The following is a 26,191-nucleotide window of genomic DNA, read 5'->3' on the forward strand; positions in this document are numbered from 1 at the left end:
GAGGAAGACCTACCAAGCAAATGGAAAGCAAAAAAAAAAAATCCCGGTCTCTGATAAAACAAACTTTAAACCAACAAAGATCAAAAGAGACAAAGAAGGCCATTACACAACGGTAAAGTGACCAGTTCAACAAGAAGAGCTAACCTAAATATATACGCACCCAATACAGGAGCACCCAGATTTATAAAAAGCAAGTCCTCGGACACCTACAAAGAGACTTAAGACTCCCATACAATACTAATGGGAGACTTTAATACCCCACTGTCAATATTAGACAGATCAAAGAGACAGAAAATTAACAAGGATACTCAGGACTTGAACTCGGCTCTGGACCAAGCAGACCTAATAGACACCTACAGAACTCTACACACCAAGTTAACAGAATATACACTCTTCTCAGCACCACATCGCACTTATTCTAAAACTGACCACATAACTGGAAGTAAAACACTCCTCAGCAAATGTAAAAGAACAGAAATCACAACAAACTGTCTCTCAGACCACAGTGCTATCAAATTAGAACTCAGGATTAAGAATCTCACTCAAAACCACACAACTGCATGGAAACTGAACAACCTGCTCCTGAATGCCTACTTGGTAAGTAACAAAATTAAGGCAAAAAGAAATAAGTTATTTGAAACCAATGAGAACAAAGACACAACATACCAGAATCTCTGGAACACATTTAAAGCAGTGTTTACAGGGAAAGTTAGAGCACTAAATGCCCACAAGAGAAAGCAGGAGAGATCTAAAATCAACATCCTAACATCACAATTAAAAGAACTAGACAAGCAAGAGCAAACAAATTCAAAAGCTAACAGAAGACAAGATATAAATAAGATCCAAGCAGAAGTGAAGGAGACAGACACAAAAAAACCTTAAAAAAAAAAAAAATCAATGAATCCAGAGGCTGATTTTTTGAAAAGATCAACAAAATAGATAGACCACTAGCAAAACTAATAAAGAAGAAATGAGAGAAGAATCAAATAGATGCAATAAAAAATGACAAACGGGATATCACCACCGATCACACAGAAATACAAAATACCATCAGAGAATACTATAAACACCTCTACGCAAATAAACTAGAAAATCTAGAAGAAATGGATAAATACCTGGAGAATACACCCTCCCAAGACTAAACCAGGAAGTTGAATCTCTGGATAGACCAATAACAGGCTCTGAAATTGAGGCAATAATTAATAGCCTACCAACCAAAAAAAGTCCAGGACCAGACAAATTCACGGCTGAATTCTACCAGAGGTACAAAGAGGAGCTGGTATCATTCCTTCTGAAACTATTCCAATCAATAGAAAAAAGGGGAATCCTCCCTAACTCATTTTATGAGGTCAGCATCATCCTGATAACAAATGATACCTGGCAGAGACACAACAAAAAATAAGAGAATTTTAGACCAATATCCCTGATGAACACTGATGCGAAAATCCTCAATAAAATACCGGCAAATCGAATCCAGCAGCACATCAAAAAGCTTATCCATCACGATCAAGTTGGCTTCATCCCTGGAATGACAGGCTGGTTCAACATACACAAATCAATAAACATAATCCATCACATAAGCAGAACCGACAACAAAAAACACATGATTATCTCCATAGATGCAGAAAAGGCATTCAACAAAATTCAACAGACTTTCATGCTAAAAACTCTCAATAAACTTGGTATCGATGGAACGTATCTCAACATAACAAGAGCTATTTATGACAAACCCACAGCCAATATCACACTGAATGGGCAAAAGCTGAAAGCGTTTCCTTTGAAAACCGACACAAGACAAGGATGCCCTCTCTCATCACTCCTATTCAACACAGTATTGGAAGTTCTGGCCAGGGCAATCAGGCAAGAAAAAGCAATAAATGGTATTCAAACAGGAGGAGAGGAAGTCAAAGTGTCTCTGTTTGACGTCTCAGGCCAAAAAGTCCTTAAGGGGATGAGCAACTTCAGCAAAGTCTCAGGATACAAAATCAACGTGCAAAAATCACAAGCATTCCTAGACACCAATAACAGACAAACAGCCAAATCATGAGTGAACTCCCATTCACAACTGCTTCAAAGAGAATAAAATACCTAGGAATCCAACTTACAAGGGATGTGAAGGACCTCTTCAAGAAGAACTACAAACCACTGCTCAACGAAATAAAAGAGGACACAAACAAATGGAAAAACATTCCATGCTCATGGATAAGAACCAATAACGTGAAAATGGCCTTACTGCCCAAAGTAATTTAGAGATTCAATGCTATCCCCATCAAGCTACCACTGACTTTCTTCACAGAATTGGAAAAAACTACTTTAAACTTCATATGGAAACAAAAAAGAACCTGCATAGCCAAGACAATCCTGGGCAAGAAGAACAAAGCTGGAGGCATTATGCAACCTGACTTCAAACTTTACTACAAGACTACAGTAACCAAAACAGCATGGTACTGGTACCAAAACAGATATATAGACCAATGGAACAGAACGGCGGCCTCAGAAATAACACCACACATCTACCACCATCTGATCTTTGACAAATCTGACACACAGGCAATGGGGAAAAGATTCCCTATTTAATAAATGGTGCTGGGAAAACTGGCTAGCCATATGCAGAAAAATGAAACTGGACCCCTTCCTTACACCTTATAGAAAAATCAACTCAAGATTGATCAAAGACTTACACATAAGACCGAGGTCCATAAAAATCCTAGAAGAAAACCTGGGCAATACCATTCAGGACACAGGCATGGGCAAAGACTTCATGTCTAAAACACCAAAAGCAATGGCAACAAAAGCCAAAATTGAAAAATAGGATCTAATTAAACTAAAGAGCTTCTTCACAGCAAAAGAAACTATCATCAGAGTGAACAGGCAACCTACAGAATGGGAGAAAATTTTTGCAATCTGTCCATCTGACAAAGGGCTAATATCCTGAATCTACAAAGAACTTAAACAAATTCACAAGAAAAAAGCAAACAACCCCATCAAAAAATGGGCAAAGGATATGAACAGACACTTCTCAAAAAAAGACATTTATGCAGCCAACAGGCATATGAAAAAATGCTCATCATCACTGGTTATTAGAGAAATGCAAATCAAAACCACAATGAGATACCATCTCATGCCAGTTAGAATGGCGATCATTAAACAGGAAACAACAGATGCTGGAGAGGTTGCGGGAAAATAGGAATGCTTTTACACTGTTGGGAGTGTAAATTAGTTCAACCATTGTGGAAGACAGTGTAGCGATTCCTCAAGGATCTAGAACTAGATATACCATTTGACCCAGCAATCCCATTACTCGGCATAACCCAAAGGATTATAAATCACGCTACTATGAAGACACATGCACAACGTTTATTGCAGCATTACTCACAATAGCAAAGACTTGGAACCAACCCAAATGTCCATCAATGATAGACTGGATTAAGAAAATGTGGCACATACACATCATGGAATACTATGCAGCCATAAAAAAGGATGAGTTCATGTCCTTTGCAGGGACATGGATGAAGCTGGAAACCATCATTCCATCATTCTCGGCAAACTATCACAAGCTCAGAAAACCAACCACCACATGTTCTCACTCGTAAGTGGGAGTTGAACAATGAGAACACATGGACACAGGGAGGGGAACATCATACACCAGGGTCTGTGGCAGATGGGCATCCAGAGGAGGCATAACATTAGGAGAAATACCTAACGTAGATGATGGGTTGATGGGTGAGCAAACCACTATGGCACGTGTATACCTATGTAACAAAACTGCACGTTCTGCACATGTAACCCAGAACTTAAAGTATAATAATAATAATAATAATAAAAGATGGCATTCATGACAGATTCAAAAGCAATGAGGATTCCTTCATAAGATAGCCCGGTGAGATACAGGCAGTCTATATTTATCATGGTCAGCTATCTTGAACATTTGTCTTTAGGTCCAAGGTAAAACACTCAAACTGGCATGATTTAATCACCCCAAATTCAAAACCACTTGTGAAAAGAAATAACTCAAATCTTGTCAGCACCACCATTTTTATTTACAGCAGTATTATATATGCTTTAAATGCATACAAATCCCAGCATAAGCCAATACAAAAAAGCAGTTTTCAAAGCTTTCAAACTCTCCCTTCAAGTCTCACCCCTCAGTAAAATAAATCTTAGGTATATTTGCTGAAAACCTAGTTTAATCTAATCTGAGTTCTAAATGATCATGCCCCACCCCCAAAAAATCTATGCTAATCTTAACTACAACTTTTCAAGTTGACTATAAACCTTACCATAAGTTATTCTCTCCCTCATTTGTAAAATAAATTTTCTTTACCTGTATCTTAGCAGTCCTAAAAACAGAATCAGTCTTTTGAACTTCAACTCTAAATGAAGAGATCCAGAAAGGTTAAAATCCAAGGTATTGAACACATTCTTATAATCCAATTGTCTCAAGAGAAGATAAAAAGCATACGTTATTTCAAACATAGTCTGACTCTTCCCTATATTATCCAAGTCAAAACCCTAACACCAAAAAAAGATTTCAAGGACTCTGAATTAAAAATTCCACTAAACAAGCTGCTTGCAAAATCTCACGTCTAACTTACAAAACAAAGGATCATTAATAAACTAACATAGATTTTAAGAACAGTGGCTGAGTATGGTGGCACTGTAGTCCCAGCTACTCAGGAGGCTAAAGTGGGAGGATCCCTTGAGCCCGGGAGATCGAGGCTGCAGTGAACCAAGACTGCACCACTGCATTCTGGCCTGGGTGACAAAGCGAGACCCTGTCTCTAAATAAATAAATAAATAAATAAATAAATAAATAAATAAATAGCCAGGCATGGTAGCTCACACCTGTAATCCCAGCACTTTGAGAGGCCGAGGCGGGCAGATCACTCAACGCCAGCAGTTCAGGAACCACCTGGCCAACATGGCAAAACGCCACCTCTACTAAAAATACAAAAATTAGCCAAGCACAGTGATGCACACCTGTAATCCCAGCTACAAGGGAGGCTGAGGCACAAGAATCCCTTGAACCCAGGAGGCAGAGGCTGTAGCGAGCTGAGATCATGCAACTGTACTCCAGCCTGGGTGATACAGCAAGACCATCTCCAACACCACCACCAAAAAAAGCCCACTATACTCCACAATTTTAATTAACTGAAAAATGGAAAACAAAAACTGTCTGGGGTCCAACCAAAAATTATGTTTTTCTACTGCATAACCATATTTCAATAAAGGAAACAGGAGCCCCACCTTTGCACTTCCTTGCTCTAGTAAGAGAACTTAAGCAATATAAGCATTTGTGATGACTTTCCCCATTTGCCTCCACAGGTTCTACTTCTTTCTAAAAGAGGTCACATTTCAAGGGTTTCAGAACTAGCTATGAAAGATATCCATTAGAACCCTGGGATTTAGCATCCCTTCACTCCAGCCACTGAGCCTAGGAATGTCTATCCCAGCATCATAATTTGCAAATGGGAACAAGCATCAAATGAGACAATTCTGCTAAAATATTAAAAGCAGAGTGGAAAGGTAAAACAGGTCCTACAGATATAGCTGAAAGAGATTCTTAGGGCCTCTTAATTTTAAGCTGAGATTTGATGTGGACAAGGACCAATCTTTCACACTTTTGTACATCTAGAGACAATAAAGTACTTATTACCTTAGTAGTAATTAAAAGATTTACTTTATTCTGTCTAAAACAGAGAAATTGCTAAGAATTATTACAGACAATATTCTCCACCAATATGTACTATCTAGGTACTAGGAACAATGGGTCTTCAGTCTTTATCATAGACTTCAAGTATCCTAGAATTTTTATTCAGAAATTATCACATTCTTCAGACTGTTCTATCAGAGATCTGAAATAGCACAGCTGAAAAGAATGGCAGGCCAATATGGGGTATGACTTAGCATAAATATTAGTAGCGCCATGGGTCAGTCAGCAGCTAGCATGCCAAGGAAAAGCACGTTACCATTTGGCATTAGAATTAGCCAACCTGGCAATAAGATAACAACTGTATAAAACTGTACTGTTTACAAAGAATGATCCCATACATTGTTTCATCTACATTAATACCCATAATAGATTAATGTATCATAAAGCTTTAGGTAGCAGAACTCATCACATGCCTCATGCTGCCTCTGCTATATTTTAAAACTTTCCTACTACCACTAACTTCATATTCTTTTCTCCATCTCCTCTTAAAAAAAAGAAGATAATGTTTCTGATAACATAATGTAAAAGGATCAGCTCCAGAGTAATAGGAAGTAAGAGAATAAATCAACAGCCTTTTATAGTTTTCTGGCCTCAACCATGTACTCCTTAATATCAACACCTATTCCCAGAGACACTTTAGCAACTTTAGGTTTTGAAATTTATACCAAAGCAAAACCATATGAAAAATAAAAATGTACAATAGTTGATTCTGTGACATCCAGACAACTTAATATTTGCTACAACAAATTGGGCTATTTCAGACCATAGCACTGCTTCCAAGAGACCAAAATCCTCAAGAAAAACTAGAAATCGTAACAAATCTGCTTAAACAAAAAATACCATTTTGTCTAGTTCTAAATTTTCCTAGCATACATGAAACAGTAATTTCCAAACTAATTATATGGCATTATAATAAAATTGGTCTTCGAAACTACCTTGAAGGTACAACAGCACAGCAGCAGGAACTAGTTCAGCTTCACGCCCTCTCTCCTGTCAGAGGACTTCACTCACATTGTACAAATTCCCTACATAATTAAAAAGCAGCATTAAATCTCTACTCTTTACCATAATAGATAAGTCTTAAATACATAAACCAGAATAGACTCCTCATGACACAATGAAAAGATGGTATACAAAAGAACAATCACGTTCTATTGAAGGCTGTTAAATACAGAATAATTTCTTTTCTTTTTTAAGAGACAGGGTCGTCCAGGCTAGAGTGCAATGACGTGATCATAGCTCACTCACTGTAACACTGAACTCCTGGGCTCAAGCAATCCTCCTGCCTCAGCTTCCCAAGTAGCTAGCACTAGAGACACAAACCACCACGCCTCGCTAATATTTTTTATTTTTTAACTTTTTGGAGAGAGAGGGTCTCACTTTGTTGCCCAGGTTGGTCTCTAACTCCTGGTTAGTCTTTATCATAAGGATTTTATCATAAGGATTTTATCTTAAGTCTAAAATCCTCCTACCTCAGCCTCCCCAAAGTGCTGGGATTAGAGGTGTGAGCCACTGCATCCAGTCTAGAATACAATTTTTACAAAAGTCTTGGCAAGTTTAGGCATATCCCAAAATGATACACACAGCCTAGTTCTCAATCTCTTAAAAACAGGATTGTACCTGTAAACAACATTTTGTAGTCATATTTTCTGAAGTCTTCTCAAGTCACTCCTCAGACCAATCCACCCTGCGATGAACACGGTGACACTGACCACATCCAAGATATGAGGGGAGTATCCAAAAGCCAAAAGTCCACTTCAAGGATGTTTAAATATTTAGTAGGTAGGTGTCTGGCACTGACACTCTAATTTTATTCAAATGATAAATCTCAAAGCTGAGCATACTCTGTTCATTTAACAAAGGCATTTAATTTGATGTTTCTTGTTTCAAGGAGACTAGTTCTTAAAATCCAGTGCTGAGAAAAAGCAACAACTGAGACACTTTGTAACTGAGAGTCTTTTAGAGAATATGAATAAGCTATCCTACAAACTGAGAAAAGTTATGCCACAGTCTAATACTCTGGTGACCCTGCTGTGGAGAGTTAAGTCTGCAATGACTGCCTCTGTAAAAATTTTCCTTCACCTCAAGAATGAAGTCTCCACGGAGAAATAACAGAACGTTAAAAGTCTGCAACAAAAGCCTAGAGAAATCAGCACACTACCCATGAATACACAGAAGACACAAAGCATTTTCACATTTTCTAACAACAGTATTAGCAGGGGAAAAGGCACTGCCAATTATTTCTGTATCATGCAGAGAAATAACACACAGCTATTTTTAAAAGATGTTTACAACAATGACACTATTGAAAAATATGATTATATAAATTACTCAAAAGACCCTCATCTTCAGGTATGAATAAGACTGTCAGAAGAGGAAACTCTGGCCACTGTAAATTTTTCAGATTAAGTTGAAGTTCAACTCTATTCAAAGAATCCAGGTTTAAAAAAAAAAAACAAAAAAAAACCTATTAAAACAAAGATGTTGGCAGGGTGCGGTGGCTCACGCCTGTAATTCAGCACTTTGGGAGGCCAAGGTGGGTGGATCACCTGAGGTCAGGAGTTCGAGACCAGCCTGGCCAACATGATGAAACCCCATCTCTACTAAAAATACAAACAGCTACTTTGAAGGCTGAGGCAAGAGAATTACTTGAACCCGGGAAGCGGAGGTTGCAGTGAGCCAAGATCATACCACTGCACTCCAGCCTGGGCGACAGAGTGAGACTCTATTTAAAAAAAAAAAAAAGCAAAAACAAAACAAACAACAACAACAACAACAAAGATGTTGGGCCAGGCACGGTGGCTCACACCTGCAATCCCAGCACTTTGGGAGGCCATAGCAGGCACCATAGTGAAACCCTGTCTCTATTTATTTTTAAATAAAATAAGTTTAATTTTAAAAAGCAAAGATGTTCTCCCCAAAATAAACAAACTGCTAGAAACAAGAAAACAACATAAAAATTAATTAGCAAAGGAAATAAAAAGTAGAAAACTGGGCCCCATGGGATCAGAGTTAGAAAATTCAAAAATGAACTTATTCTTGTGATTAAAATAGGGGCTTTATTTTATGATGCGGAAGCTCTAGCCAGAGAGCACAACTGCTTATATATGTTGGAACAAATGAAACTACAAAGAAAGAAAAGAAGTATCAACCAAGTAGTTGAATCAATCAAATCAACCCTAATGATCAACAGCAGGATAAAAATTCCAGGGCAATTTCTATGTAAACTTGATGTGATAAAAATCTTCCTAATAGGGCCTTTTCCCTTAGATACCATTCATCTTCACATGATTCTAATCTAAGAGATTAGGAAAAACAAAACAGAACAATTACTCAATTTCCTTTGGGGATAGGAAGAGTAAACAAAAGGAGAGACAGAGAAAACAAAATGGACAGATGTCACACAGGCTGGCTTCTGGAGATGTTGCCTTGTCTATCACTTTTAGAAATGAAAAGGAAAACATAGGGTGGCAGAGGACTAAGATGACATAAAGACTCCAGAGTTATTTTCAATCACAGGAAGACATCATGCTACTGAAATTAACAGACATCAATTCTGAAGAATCATAACATTCCCTTCTTTAAAAAAATAAAATAAAATTTTGTCCTTAGAGGCATAATGAAAACAATATGGGCTTTGAAGTCATACAAAGGTTTATATCACAAGTTCAACCTACTTAGTATCTGTAAAATGGAGACACCTGCTACTTAGGGTTGTGATGATTGAATAGCATAGGTTACATAGGTTTTTTAAATGCATGCCACGTAGTGAGTGCTCAGTAAGTTACAGTTTCTTTGAACTTTGAATTATTAGCAGTGGAAATAGGAAAGAATATATTATGCTGCTCCACTATGCTCTTTTACCACTCACATGTGCCCTATCACGGTACTTATCACAATGTCCTATAATTAAAAGTCTGAACCCCTTACTTCACTAAGAGCTCTTAGAAAAACCAGACATTGGCCGGGCACAGCGGCTCACGCCTGTAATCCCAAACTTTGGGAGGCAGAGGCAGGCAGATCACGAGGTCAGGAGTCCAAGACCAGCCTGGCCAACACGGTGAAACCCCGTCTCTACCAAAGACACAAAAAATTAACTGGGCATGGTGCTGTACGCCTGTAATCCCAGCTACTAGGGAGGCTGAGGCAAGAGAATCAATCACTTGAACCTGGGAGGCGGAGGCTGCAATAAACCAAGATCATGCCATTGCACTCCAGCCTGGGTGACAGGGTGAGACTCTGTTTCAAATAAATAAATAAATAAGAAAAACTAGACATTATTGGAATCATTCACATTTCCTATGTGCACAAGGTTCAGCACAATGCAAGTGCTCAGCAAAGGTTTGCCACTGAACTTATAAGAATTATTCAAGCAGAATTGTTAGGATTTGCAAGCTGACTACTTCATGTTAAAACTAAGTAGTGCTTTTGCTTATTCCTATGCTTGTCATTGGTCAGATATAAATTCCTGAGGAGAAGGTACATAGAAAAGCCTTTACAAGTAGTAAAACAGAATGGAGGGCTTACTGAAAACATGGTGACAACGAGCAGCCAAAACAAATGACTCAATGTCCCACATGTGTATTTAGGTATGGGTCGGAAATTTCCTCTGTTTCTAACCCTTCTCCAAACAATTTTGGTTTCTTTAGAGCATCAATATGCAGCAACTGACAAAAACTGGACAGGAGACAAATCTGAGATCTTAAGTTCAATTTATGTAAGTATATTCATTGAGAATTGTTTACAGTTTGCAAGCACCACTCACAGTGGGCATGAGAATCACCTGGGAGTTTACTAAAATGAAGACTCTAGAGTATATTCCCAAAAAGGTCAGTATTTCTGAAGTGGGGCTCCAGAAACTGTATTTTTAATAAGCACCTCAAATGCTTCTTAATGCAGGTTCAGCTAGCCACAACATACCATTTAATTCCTACAAAAAGCCTGTGACATACTCAGAACACTCAATTTAACAAATGAGAACATTTTGGTGTTCAAAAAGATTTGATAATTTGCTCAAAGTAATCCCTTCAATAACTCATACCCACAGGATTCAGACCTGTCCATTTACTGCAAAACTTGTGCCCTACTACATTACTTTGCTAAGGACCATGCCATAAAGATAAGAGATAGGTATTTAGGCCCTGAAACCAACTTTTTGTGTTCAGCAAAATCTAAAACCCCAAATATCTTACAAAAGGTGCTGAGGGAAATATCTATTAGCCACCCCAATTTTTTCTTTGAAATATCCATACTTCTTCTGAGCCAATTTTAATTGACTCAATTTTTTATCTTCTTGGTTTTACCTCAAAACCAAATTTTACTTTAAACCAAACAATAAACCTAAAATCAGAAACATGCTAATTTCCAACAGTCTGAACTTATATTATTTTACATATAAGCCATAAACTGGAATCAAGTGTATTTTCCTTTTCTCTAACTTCACTCAACTGGAATAAAATCAAATCAAACCCAAAGTGAATAAATACTTCACTTGGTCTTAAGTCCTCACTTGAAATAATTTCAAGACGTATTTTAGAAACAGGTTTATTTTCCATACACATCTAAAAGGCTTACAGCATGCGCACAAAAATCTTCGGCTTTTAGGAATTTACATTATAATTTTTAACTCTTAAACATGCTTATCCGCTTGATTTATAAGCTGTCCAATTTGGAGGGCAAGGGTGGATACTACGTTTAAATTTTTCTTAAGAAGGAAGGTTACCAGATTATCAAAGAATTAGTACACTATACATGGATGAAAAGAGCAAATGGTAAGTACTTAAACTAAAGAAGTAAACAATTACCTTTAAAAATACAATTACTCACTCACTGATCCCGTCAGCGGTCACATCTAGAAACATCAACCTTGAGCAGCCAGAAGAAAGCCAGAAAACAGATCTCAAAAAGCTGGTATATTTTACTATAGTCTTTAGTGACAGTAATACCAGATCAGTGCTCTACATATACATTTTAAATCAATTAGGTCTGTTCTTGGCCTACCACACATCCCTTTGATCTTCAATATTGCATTCTGACAACCCAAATGACCCCATTGTAACAGCTTACCTAACCCTGCCCTCTCCTGAAATATGCAAAGACATCTGCACTCCTTAATCTAAACTGCTTTTTCCATAGCACAGCATACAAATCTACACACATTTTTGATCACTTTAAAGTGGAGGTTATTGAATTAAAAATCGCTGTTGAATTGAAACAGCAGGGAGGGGAGGAGAGAGGATGGGATTTGTTTCCTCCCAGAAGACTACTGCTTACTCTGTCAGTCCTACATACTTTACCAATTACAATTTAACAACTAACAACCAATCCATGAGGGCAACACTTATGGTTATCACACACTAGTGGAGTCCCATTTTATGACTATGCAGATAGTAGTCTGTAAAATATTTGTTCATTTATAAGTGACAAATTTCTATAGGCTTCTACTATACTTTGGAAACTAAAGTCTAAAAGTCACCAAAATAAATACCTCTACTTCCACCTCAGAGACGACCTTGGACCCTGCAATCACCCTCTTAAAAGAGAGAAGTCAATTCAACAGATTGAGAAGATAATGCAGACAAAATTCATATATTTGACAGTCTTCCCTAGAACCAATCATGATCACCAAACCGTCATCACTCATCATCACAAATAAATTTGTGAAGCACTTTACAGTTTAAAAGCACACTTAGACCCATTATCTCATTTGATCTAAGCAACAGTCCTACAAGGGAGGAAAAACCAGTACTAAATCAGGGAGGAGGGAACTGAGACTCAAAAAATAAGTAAAATTGCTCAAGGTTATATACAGGTGACCCCTGAACAATATGGGTTTGAACTGCGCAGGTCCACTTATACACAGATTAAAAGATTAAAAGTACAGTATTTGCAAGGTGTAAAACCCACATATACAGAGGGCCAACTTTCCACATACAGTGGTTCCATAGGGCCAACTACAGGACTTGAGTATGCAAAGATTTTGATGTGCCCAGTGGTCCTGGAACCAATGCCCCATGTATAACAGCAATGACTGTATAGTATTAAAAACTATAGTTTAGTATAACACCGCAGTTTAGACTGTATAGTATTAAAAACTATACTATAGTCTTATAGTACTCATCCAAATTGCCTCATCCAATTCCTACGTTTAGTATACTTTCCAATACTTATAAAAGTGAAAGTGAGTTGAACAATTTACATTCTAAAATAAATCCATAAAAATAACTCAGTCCAATAAAACCATACCTTTTGAGTAAGTCTTTACATCTTCTAATATAAACTGCAAAAAATAACTTTAAATATAAAACTGTGTCATTTTGCTGATATACGAAGCTACCTGAGAGACAAATCATCTAAAACAAGTAAAAAGAGCGCCAGAAATTCCCCTCAGGCAAATCAAATCAGTGAACAGATAGCAAACATTTAAACACTTGAACAGATTTATCACAATACTAAGTAATAATACATAGCCTAACGACAGCTGCTACTTTTGTAGGAATAGAAGGAACATTTCCTGATTTTCTTTTTGCACTGGTTTCTTCTAAATAAGAAACATTTTGGAGACTGAAAAAGGAAGCATGGTTTTTCTAATTAATAAACAAACAAACAAAAAAGAATGTAAAAACCAAATCTCTCTCATCACATAATAGTTGTAGGCATTTGTTGAATTACCTAAAGTACAGTATTTTACTTTCACCTTTCATACATTCAAAAAATATATTTTCTTAATAATAGTTTAATACATCAAAAAACATTCCAAATGTATATCAAGCTATTTAAATATTTTTGGTGAGCTGTTGTACCATGCTATGAAAAAACAATACTGAAACAGTTCATATAAAAATACCAAAGTAGCATTCTACTCCCCATTCCCAGTTCTAAATAGCTTCCAAAGATATTCAAAACCACTTATTGACCAGCATAAGGATTGCTAACCCAACACACTTTATCAACATCTTTGCTCTCCTTCATCAGGAATCATTCACATGTTATACTCTATCCCATTCCCTTAAACTTGCATTATTTGTATGTCAATGAAATCTATCTCAAACAATTTCTTTTTCAAACACACATCCTAGGTTACTCTATCTTCCATTGTTCTTTCATATCTTTCTTATCTAAGGAAACTATTTCTTTTCTAACTTTTTCATTCCACTCAGGACCTAAAATACAACCTTAACCATAGCTGGTAAGCAAAAAGATAGCATTTCTGCTGTATACCAATATCAAAAGAAAGAAATGCCATCAACCTATAAAGTACCTGAAAGGACACAGAAAGGCCTGGCAGACTCCTGCAAGTCTCTACGCCTGACCTCCCTCTGATTACATCCCTTTATCAATCACATACAGGAAAATTTTTCAAAACTAGTTCTTAACAGTGTTTTGGTTTTGTTTAACTACTATTCTTGCCATATTATTTTCTATTATGTGTCACTGTAAGTATATAGATATTTGAACTAACTATGGCTTCATTAGGCTTTTGTAGGATAGCCTGGGAACCTATTTGTATTTACTTATTTACAAAACTTACTATGGAAAAATACTTTCTAAGTTCCAAAATAATTTATGAACTTTTAGAATGCAATCTGTTTATCAGCTAAAGCTTTTCCGTATAACAAAATAGAAGGAGGAAATATGCCTAAAATATTACAATTTTAACTGTTGTGAAGATAGAGTATCTCCAAACAATTTCATAAGAACCTCTTAAAATTAACTATGGAAAATAAAATAGCAGGTAATAACTACGAGTCCTGCCATTAACTCCATTTCTGCAAGGGATACCATACATTTTCAAATACTGATTAAATTCTAGTTTACAACTTCATTAGTAACGAGCTAAGTTTATAGTTAATAAGACAAGGAACACGCCTAAGAGAAAAATATCTAGGCTTACCTCATTTTGTTGCATGTTGCAGAAATTATGTTTTTTTACAAATTGAAGGTTTAGAGCAGCCCCATGTTAACCAAGTCTATCAGTGTCACTTTTCCAACAGCATGTGCTCACTTCATGTCTCTGTGTCACATTTTGGTAATTTTTGCAGTACTTCAAACTTTTCATTATTATTACACTCATTATGGTGATCTGTGATTAGTGAAGGCAAACTTAACAGATTAATATTGTGTGTGCTCTGACTGCTCCACCAACCAGCTGTTCCCTCATCTCCCTTCCTCTCCTCAGGGCTCCTTATTTCAGACACAACGATATTGAAATCAGGCCAATTAATAAGCTTATAGTGGCCTCTAAGTGTTCAAGTGAGAGAAGAGTCACCTGTCTCTCACTTTAAATCAAAAGCTAGAAATAATTAAGCTTAATGAGGAAAATATGTCAAATGCCCAGACAGGCTGAAAGCTATGCTTCTTGTGCCAAACCGCCAAGTTGTGAAGGAAATTAAAAGTGCTACTCCAGTGAACAGATGAATGATAAGGAAGATGAATGATAAGGAAGTAAAATAGCCTTATTGCTGATACGGAGAAGGTCTGAGTGGTCTGGAGAGACGACCAAACCAACCTCAACATTTCCTTAAGCCAAAGCCTAACCCAGAGCGAGGCCAGAACTCTCTTCAATTCTATGAAGGGCGACAGAAGTGAGGAAGCTGCCAAGTTTGAAGCTAGTAGAGGAAAGATGCCCTCTCCATACCATAAAAGCACAAAGTAAAGCAGTAAGTGCTGATTTAGAAGCTGCAGCAAGTTATCTAGAAGATTTAGCTAAGACCATTGATGAAGATGGCTACACTAAACAACTTCTATATGCCATTAAGAATATTCATGATTCACAGGAACAGGAACACGAGTTTGGAAGATGATACCAATCCTCCTGGATGATTTTGAGGAGTTCAAAATTTCAGTGGAGGAAGTCAGTGCAGATGTGGTAGAAATAGCAAGAGAACCAGAATTAGAAACAGAGCCTGAAGATGTGACTGAACTGCTGCAATCTTGTGATCAAACTTGAACAGATGAGGAGTTGCTTCTCATGAATGAGCAAAGATAGTGGTTTCTTGAGATGGAATGTACTCCTGGTGAACACACTGTGACTACTGCAGAAATGAGAACAAAGGATTTAGGATATAATCTCAGCTGATAAAGCAGCAGCAGGGTTTGAGAGGACTGATTCCAATTTTGAAAGTTCTACTAAAATGCTATAATGCCTGGGGTGCTGGCTACTGTAGCCTCAGCTAACCAGGAGGCAGAAGTATGATGATCACTTGAGCCTAAGAGTTTGAGTCCTGCCTAGACAACACAGTGAGACACCCATCTCTTTTAAAAACTAAAACAAATATAATGCTATCAAACAGTATCTCATACTACAGAGAAATCTTTCGTGAAAGGAAGTCAATTAATCCAGCAAACTTCATGGTTGTCTCATTTTAAACAATTGTCACAGCTACCCTAACCTTCAGCAACCACCACCCTGATCAGTCAACAGCCATCAACACTAAGCAGCAAAAAGATGACTATTCACTGAAGGCTCAGATTATTAGCATTTTTAAACAATAAAGGATGTTTTAATTAAGGTTGTTTAGACATAATGCTACTGCACTTAATAAACTACAGTATAGTGTAATCATAACTTTTATATGCACTAAGAAACCAAAAAAAAATTGTGCGATGTGCTTTATCATGGTGGTCTGGAACCAAACCCACAATATTGTCAATATATGCATATATTAAATAACATTGTCCCAACTGATCACAGTTACTTATAATCAAATCCATATTGGTATTTATATTTGCCTCATCTTCCTCCCTCTAAAAGCTTGCTTAACATCTCCCAATCCTCTCCCCACAAAAGAAAGAGAGAGAGAGAGAGGAAAAGAAAGAAATGAAAGAAAGAAAGACCGGCCTTTAGAGAACCTGGCAATGCCGTTCAAATAGGGCATGTCCAAGTCCACCTCCTCAATGAGGAAGAGTACTGTCAGATTAAGTGGGTCAATTCACAAAGCAGTCCACTTAGCATTTCTCCCCCACAAAGTTCTACTAGAAGAGATGCTAACTGGGCTCTATTAAATAAAAGCCACTGGAATAACACAATCCTGTACTCACAGTGGGTCTACCATTGGGACTCGGTTCCTTTACCACTGCCTGAGAAATAAAATAAGACTGATCCTCTTATTGGTGGGTCATGGAAGAACATCTTAGGACATCCAACGCCAAAGCAGTGTGTCTCCCACACTGCTTACTCATTATTTGCAGTGTCAAAAGTAGATAAGGACATTAAAGTAGGAAACAATTTCCCTTGAAACAGAACTTTCATCCTTGGGAAATATGTACATGCCTAACTGCCCTTTTTAAAATGGTCTTTGTCATCTCCTACTGTTAACTACCTGACTTAATGATATACCAGGATAGGACTCGCCCAAGTCTGCTAGCTGTGACTGCTGGTGAATTTCTTTTTTATACCATACCTCTACAACCTGCAGAAGCATTTAACACATACTCATTAAAAAAAAAAAAAAAATCAGTGGAAACTTTAAAAGGTTTGATGTGAATATATGCAAGTAACAAGACCAAGGTTCCACTGAAGACTTTCCTGAGCTGTGTCCCTCCAAGATTATGTCCAACACAGCCCCCAAGTTCCATGTACTTTCATGCATCCTAGATGAAATTGTAATAAAAGTTAACTACAAAACAAAAATTTGTAGTCATCCTTTTTTCTCACCAATTTCCATTATAAAAACTGAAACTATATACCCATGTGAAGAGTCCCACAGAATATAAGGTTTTAATACTTAATATGGTAAACACAGTGCTAGCAATAACTTTATAGATCAATAATGTCAACAGAAAGCCATCTGACCTATTTCCCTTAAGGTGTTACTTAAATTTCATGATGCCCCCTAAATTTAATCAAGAAGAAAAATACTATTTTCCTTATCTTAAGACCCTCATACACACACCCTCGTCACAAACTTTTGTCCTAGGTATCTCTAGTATCCACTAAAGAGTAAAGCAAACACTAACGGAGAAGAGAACAGTGTACCTGACCATCCAGGTACCATGAAAAGATGAAGAAATGGTGACTCTCAGAGGTCAAGAGCAGCCAATTTCATTAAGATCTCCATCAAAGCAGATGATGCAGCACCTTCCTGAAATAAACTGTGACCCATGTAGGCAATACGCACCATTATTTACAAATGAGCCTGAAAAACTGAACTGCTGAATTGAAATTTAAAACAGAATATATCAGTTTATTCAACTTTTCAGGTAGGGTAAATATTCCAAATATTCTAACCAACAACATAAATGGACTCCAAAAATTAAGCTGGCACTTAACAGTCTTAGGTTTTAATGGCTCACACCTATAATCCCAGCACTTTGGGAGGCCAAGTGGGAGGACTGCTGTTTGAGCCCAGGAGTTCAAGACCAGCCTGGGCAATATAGCGAGATCCTGTCACTACAAAAACAAAAAAAACTCTTTTTTTAAAATTAGCCAGTCATGGTGGCACACACCAGTGGGAGGCTGAGATGGGAGAAGTGCCTGAGCCTAGGAGGTCAAGGCCACAGTGAGTCATGTATGCTCTCCACTACTGGAGCCACTACTGCACTCCAGCCTGGGCAACAGAGCAAGACCCTGTCCCCAAAAAAAAAAAAAAATCCAGATTCATGATATTGCTGGGAGAGTATAATACACATTCTTTATGGTACCTGTCCAGTCTACATACATAAAGCCTAATTAACTACTAATTTTCTATTTTTTCAGCTTACGTTTTCATTGCTACGTTAATAGTTAACATACGTACACACATCTCTCTTCTCTGAAAATCTCTTTCCCCTCCCACTGGGTAAAGTGCCTGAATATGTTCATCTAAGTATTTATCAAAACAACAACAAACTCCCTACCTCGTGAGAGAAGCAGATATTATTTATACAAATAACTGCTCCATTAGATAATAACTGAAGTAAGAGAGACAAAAGAGAATGGTGGGGCACAATTAAGTCCATAATGGAGTATCTAGAATCCCATTAGGGGAGGTCCCTCCGAAAAAGTGGTATTTCAGCTGAAATTCTAAAAAGTGTGAGAGGGTAGCGGGAGGAGGGAAACAATGGGGTGGGAAGGGATAACATTAATGGCAGAAGGCATGTAAAAAGAAAGATCTTGAAGGAGTTTAACAAATTGAAAATAAGTGGACAGTCACACAAGACTACATATTGTATGATCCTGTTCATATGAAATGTTCAGAATAAGCAAATCTATAGAAAGAAGATAGACTCACTAATCTACCTGGTTGTCTAAGGCAGGCAGTGCATGTCAGGAGATGGGGAGTGACTGCCAATGGATAGTAAGATTCTTTTGGGGGCCAGGCATGGTGGCTGATGTCTGTAATCCCAGTACTTTGGGAGACGGAGGTGGGCGGATCACTTGACACCAGTAGTTTGAGACCAGCCTGGCCATTCCTACTAAAAATACAAAAATTTACCTGGGCATGGTGGCAGGTGCCTGTAATCCCAGCTACTTGGGAGGTTGAGGCATGGGAATTACTTGAACCCAGGAAGCAGAAGTTGCAATAAGCCTGGGTGACAGATCTCTTCTGGAGGGCTGTTTTTTAACCTACAACAGTTCTCAGTTTGTTCTTAGCAGAACAAAACATCAGAGATCTAATAAACTAGAAACAGCAAAGAACAGAAAAAAACATAGTGAAAAATTAATTGCAGGGAAGAAAGGAAATCATAATAGTGAATGCAGAGGGAATCACTTAACAGATTAAAGTAATTCTGGAGAAGATGATAAATGTGAAGAACAAAGATGATCCAACATAAGGATAATTATTGTTCCAAAAGTAGATGCCACACATGAATAGAAAATTTCCTTGAAGCTTTCCTTGAAATTGAGAGCACTATCTGCAGGGCAACAAGGTACAATGTATGCAAGAACTGACTCAGGATGATCAAAGTACTGTGGTTAAACTGAAGGATAAAAAAGAGTCTACCAGGCCTCCAAACAGAAAAAAATTAGTCATCTAAAAGTTAGTCAACCTGAAAGGCAGGCTGGGGAACACACGGTGCAGAGACGCAGAAGATGTTTGTAGAAAAACCAACACACTAAGTTATGAAAAAACAGGCCAAACTTCTAACACTGTTTGGCTTATGACCTTGAGGAAGTCAAGGAATGTCCTTTTTAGGGCTTAGTTTCCCTATCTGTAAACTGAAACGACTGAATAAATACGAAATTTAGAGCCCCTTCAGCTCTGAAAGTACGTTGGACGGTAGCCAGATTAAGAGGATAAAAATGTCAAACACTGGGTTTTACACCTTACTTTTCCCCTTCCAGCTCTTATTAAATCATAAGTTGGGAAGAAAGAATTTATTTCAGACATTCCTCCTACCCCCAAATATACCTATCATATTTCATCTCACAAATCAGCAAATATTAAAAAATAAACACTCAAGGTGTTAACAAGGGATACAATAAAACTAGGCGCTCTCAAATATGATTTTTTAAAAGCCTTAAAATTTTCCCCAAATATCAAGCAAGGGATGTTAGGAAAAAATAATCACTGAATAAAGGAGGAAGAGTTACTTGTTAGGGGCAATGAGAAGGCATCTGCTGAAGCAAGAGCAGTGAAACAAAGGATACAGGAGAGAAGTGGGGTAGTTTATAATCTACAGAAGTTGTTCTCAACATATAAGCCAAAGAGAACCTGTAAGGATTTATTACTGCAAGGGGGTCTGCAAATCCACACAAAAATAAACCACTGCTGGAAACAGAGAAATAAGCAATGCTAAAATAAACCACTGCTGGAAACAGAGAAATAAGCAATGCTATACCACCAAATACACACACACACCCACACACACACACACACACTAATTTTTTGTTTGTTGGTTGGTTTTTTGGAGACAGAGTCTTACTCTGTTGCCCAGGTTAGAGTGCAGTAGTGCCATCTAGACCCACTGCAACCTCCACCTCCCGGGTTCAAGTGATTCTTATGCCTCAGCCTCTCAAGTAGCTGGGATTACAGACATGCACCACCACATCTGGCTAATTTTTGTATTTTTAGTAGAGATGGGCCTTCACCATGTTAGTCACACTGGTCTCAAACTCCTGACCTCGAGTGATCCACCCACCTCGGCCTCCCAAAGTGGCTTACAGGTGTGAGCCACCGGGCCTGACCCACATTGATTTTTAAATATGAAATCTTGAAGTATAATTTTCCTTAAAAGCAGCGGGACAAAAAATTAGCCAGGCGTGATGGCATGCACCTGTAATCCCAGCTACTCAGGAGGCTGAGGCAGGAGAATCACTTGAACCCAGGAGGCGGAGGTTGCAGTGAGCTGAGATCGCGCCATTGCAATCCAGTCTGGGCCACAGGGCAAGACTCTATCTCAAAAAAAAAAAAAAAAAAAAAAAAAGGCAGCAGGAGCAGCCAGGCACGGTGGCTCACGCCTATGATCCCAGCACTTTGGGAGGCCGAGGCAGGCGGACCACTTGAGGTCAGGAGTTTGAGAACAGTGTGGCCAACATGGTGAAGCCCCGTCTCTACTAAAAATATCAAAAAAGTAGTCAGGTGTGGTGGTGCACACCTGTAATCCCAGCTACTTGGGAGGCTGAGGCAGGAGAATCACTCGAACCCAGGAGGCGGAGGTCGCAGTGAGCCAAGATCACGCCACAGCACTCCAGCCTGGGTGACAGAACGAGACTCCATCTCAGGAAAAAAAAAAAAAAAAAAAAGCAGGAGCAACAAAAATGAAGCCCTATTCTTTGACCCAGTACTTCCCTGTCTAGGAATACGGCAAAAGAAAGTAAAAAGAAAATGGAAGAAAATAATTGATTTACAAAGATATTCATTAAGGCATTATTTACCACATCAATAAATTAGAGCCAATCCAGATGTCCAATAGCAGAGAATCATAAGGTAAACTACGATACACTCACAATGAACAGAATATTATGTACTCATTAAAATTACATTTTCCAAGAATATTTAATGGTTTAGGAAAATATTCATGACACAAGATTACATAAAAAGGCAGAGTATATAGCTACAAATTGCTATATATTGTGATCCCAATTTTGAAAACAAATGCTACACAAACACACCAAAAACAGGAGTTTTCTCTAGATAGTGAGAATACAGGCAAATTTTTATTTTCTTTTTTGTATCTCTCTGTAATTTCCAAATTATCTACACTGAGCATATAAAATGTTTTAAAGATAAATTTGCTTGAAGTTCTAAAAAGATATTCAAAGATATTCTCTCCAAAAAAGTATTACTGTCACTGGGTTCTAAAAAAAAATCCAAGTATGCTTACAGAACACTTCGAGCTAAAAAATCAGCAACTATTTCTTGAATAATTTATCCTTAGTTCTAAAATTGAGTGTAATCGGCAAAGAGATGAATTGAGTGCCTCATTCATAGTCAACGTTTATTCTTCAATTAGGCATTGTTATATTCAGTACACAAAAGAGTGACAAGAGAATAATTTGGCTAGAGCACGACTTACTGGGATGTATGTTTAAAAGATTTCATAAAAGGCTGTATGTTTATTTAGACTCAACTATTATTAACTACTATGTGACTGTCCATTTAAATAACAATTAATGAGGTATTATTACTATTTAATAGATAAAAGAAATGAAGAGACCAGCCTGGAGCCTCATCATACCATAACTAGAACCTGCTGAGGCAGATTTACCTCATGAGAAACTTGGCCCTTACCCAACAAACTATTTGAAACTTTCCAGACTATGCCACTAAGGCCATAGATCCGTCTAGCCTACAAGAGATTAAAAGGCCTAAATCTATCAACACCTCATATCCTTGTTTACCTAAGTCTCCACCAGAAATACTAGCCTCTCTCACTTGCTGTTAACTGTCATGCCCCTACTACTCCACACATCCCTCTCATCTGAATCAACTCCTCAACTCTACCTCTTCTGTGATCAGCAAACTCCACTTTCCAGCCTTATGGAAAACATAACTCCCCCAAATATGCTACTTTAATAAATCCCACAGAGGCTGGTGTTATTCAGTTCCTCCACACGTCTCAAAACCATGTCCTTGCAGGCCATGGTGGGGCAGAGGTTGGGAAGATGGCATGGTGAGGCTGGGCAGAGACAGGCTGGGGCAGCAACCAGACATGGTCTCTGCCAGTGAGCAGCCGCAGCTGCAAGGAACTCACTATGGCCCTAGCCCCGCCACGGCTGCTCAGACACAGGTTTGACTTCTTCAGCAAAAAGGTAGATTCAGAAAAGCACCCAGGAAAGCTGAGCCTCAAAGATCAGACATAGGCACAAGTGTTGAAGCATACAAGAGAAGTGCTTTCATTCCTCCTGTGGAAGAAACAGCCTTTTATCCTTCTCTGTATCCTATAGGGACTCTCATAAAACCTTTATTTTTTACTGTTGGGTTTACAGGCTGTGCATTTGGATCAGCTGCTATTTGACAATATGAATCACCGAAATTCAGGATCCAGAGTTATTTTGATGATATAAAAGTTGATGGTTGGGATAGCATAAGACCACAAAAAGGAGACTTCAGAAAGGAGAATAACAAGTGGTGGAATAACCTAAGCAATGGCCAGTAGGCTGTGACAGATTATCACAGGTGCAAACGAATGTCGTTGTATTCTGTTGATAGAGAGTACCATCTCTGCAGCGGACAATGATCAGATATTTCACATCTAATCCAGCCTCAAAAGTTCTTTCTTTTCCAGTGTTGCTGTCAACATTCAGTTATTTCTCCTTATTTCACACGGCAGCAAATATCTATGTTTTGTGGAGCTTCGCCTCCAGCACAGTGAACATTCTGGGTCAAGAGCAGTGTTATTATCTGCAGGTGTTATTTCCAATTGTATCAGTTATGTGTGTAAAGTTGCCACAGGAAGATAGGGACCATCACTTGGTGCATCTGGCACCATCATGATGGTCCTTGCAGCTGGTCTGCACTAAGATCCCAGAAGGGAGGCTTGCCATTATTTCCCTTCAGATGTTCACATTCACAGCAGGGAATGCCCTAAAAGTCATTATGGCCATGGATACAGCAGGAATGATCACGGGATGGAAATGTTTTGATCATGCAGTGCATCCTGGGGAACTCTCCTTGGAATATGGTATGTTACTTATGGTCATAAACTGCTGTGGAAGAACAGGGAGCCTCTAGTAAAAATCTAGCATGAAATGAGGATGGATGGCCCCCAGAAAAGGAGGTGGCTCTAAGTAAAACTGGGATTGGACAGTATAGGTGCATCTGGTCCGTGACGCCTGAGAACCATAGGAGCACATTGGCCCTAGAGTGACCACGGCTATGCTTTGGCTTGAAAGACATCAGCATCTGGCCTCCCAGTGTTTTCAGCTGTGTCCCCCAGTCTGTCTTTTAGAAGGTGAATTATGACAAAGTTGTGAAAAAAAGGTTTATATCTAGTTGGGGAAAAAAATCACATCCTCCTTGTTCCCTATTGCCATTTCAGAACCATTATACTTTCTCAGTCATCCAAAAAAAACTCTGCTCACTTGAGGTCCTCCTAGGCTAGTTTCTTCCCTATCAGCTTCTAAATGTTGGGGTTCTTCTAGGCTTGGTCCTAGACTCCCATTCTCTATCTTCTGTCTCCATACTCTCCCCAGATTAGCTTATGCATTCCCAGATCTTTAAATACATGGTATTTATCCAAATTGTTACCATTTGAGAGCTGTTGGTTCTCAAATGTATTTCTGTAGACCTGACTACTCTTTCAACCTTTAGAGACTCCTATATTCAACTTCCCACTTTGGAGTTACACTTGTGTCTCATTTCCCTGATTAAAACTCCTTAAAGGCTTCAGCATCTTTTACAAAACCCTGTAAAATCTAGTTTCATTCTGATATCATGCCATTCTTCCCTTGCTCACAACCCTTCGGTCACACTAGGCTTCTTTCAATTTATTGAATACACAAAGCATTTTGCCACCTCAGGACTTTTTCACATGATGTTCCCTTTCCTTACAATATTCTTTTACCATCCCCATCCCTAATCCCTTCCTTTTTATCCTTTATGTCTCAGCTTAAACCTCACTTTTTCAGAGACGCCTTCTCTAGGACAATCCAATCTGTTATTATATTCACAGTAACCAGTTCTTTTCCTTCAAAGCACTTAATCACAATTTTTAAATAAGTAAACACACAATCATGTCCTGACCATATTAGTCAAACTGTATCTTCTGTATGAATCAAAAACCAGTGAACAAATGTACTTACTCACAACCATACAGCTAACGAATGGAAAAATCAAGATCTGCCCAATCTTAATCCAGTGTTCAACACACTATAAAAACTTTTCCTAACAAACTCTGTTCAATACACTATAATAACTGTTCCCAACAAACTCATCTATTATTGTCTCAAACATAATGTAACTAGACCTAATAAGTCTTATTGTAAAAGAGTATGTTAAAATTCAAAGATATCGCACAATGTAAAAATTACATGGACCAAAGTGCTAAGTATTCAATGGTAGGTCTGGAATTTCAAAAAAGGTATAAAATAATTTTTATATCAACACTTCTTGAAATATTTCTAAAACACATTCTTATCTGAGTAAGATGCAAACTAATTTAGCAGATAGCATTTCAAATTTTCATTAATAAAATAGTTGTGTGGAATGAAACATAGAAATCTCTAGAAAAAACAATAATTACATTCCTAAATTAGCCCACCAAAACCCCTTTAATACTCGTTAATAGGCTTTAGAACTAATAATACAAACCTGAATCTGGGTCCAGGAAGCAAGGCCACGGAAAGAAGGCCCGTGAAAGAAGGCTGAGGATAAGAAAGGAGGGTAAGAACTCATTCTCAAGTCCTTGGGTAGCCAGGACTCTGCTACTTCCTAAGCCTTTTTTCCCATGGCCTACCTCATGTATTCAACAGGGAAGTAGAGGGACAGAGGGTGAAGTAGGAAAAGAGAAGGAGAAAACATTTAACAAGCAGCACAGTGTTAGGCATGTGACATACCGATTTTACTTACTCCCACCAATCCCACAATGCAGTTACCATCATCCTCTATTTCACCGGGAATATTTAAATCTAAGCCTATATTCTTTCCACTACTTCTTAAGCAACCAGCCCTAAGTAAGTACATACTTAGCTCTTTAATGCACTGTCCATGAGGAGATAAGACATATCTGCAGTTTTTGCTAGTTTTTAAAATAAACAGTAAGAGCTCAAATATTTGTTGGATAAATGACTGAAATCAGTAAATGAATGAATGAGCAAAATAACTCAATTTCTGTGACTTTTCCTAATCATTTCAGACTATAGTGATTATTCCTCCCTCTGGATTAACACTTAATGTCTCTATTTATGTTGCCCTAGTCACTACATGAAGCTACTGAACACTTAAAAGTGGCAAAGTTTGAATCAAAACATTCTGAAATGCATAACAGATTTTAAGGACTACATATTGAAATGTTAATATTTTTATATATTGGGGTAAATAAAATATATTATTAAAATTAACTTCAGGCTGGGCGCAGTGGCTCACACTTGTAATCCCAACACTTTGGGAGGCC

General features: G+C 38.0%; 1 protein-coding gene and 1 pseudogene across 12 annotated transcripts in view; one reads left to right on the forward strand and one right to left on the reverse strand.

Annotated features, from left to right (window-relative positions):
- The window catches only part of GSK3B (glycogen synthase kinase 3 beta), a 262,572-nt gene that overhangs the window by 173,344 nt on the left and 63,037 nt on the right, over positions 1–26,191 (reverse strand). The gene's annotated exons all lie outside the window — the stretch shown is intronic.
- Positions 22,743–23,871, forward strand: LOC103881861 (annotated as a pseudogene).

The sequence above is a fragment of the Papio anubis genome, chromosome 2 (assembly GCF_008728515.1).
Source record: "Papio anubis isolate 15944 chromosome 2, Panubis1.0, whole genome shotgun sequence".
NCBI lineage: Eukaryota > Metazoa > Chordata > Mammalia > Primates > Cercopithecidae > Papio > Papio anubis.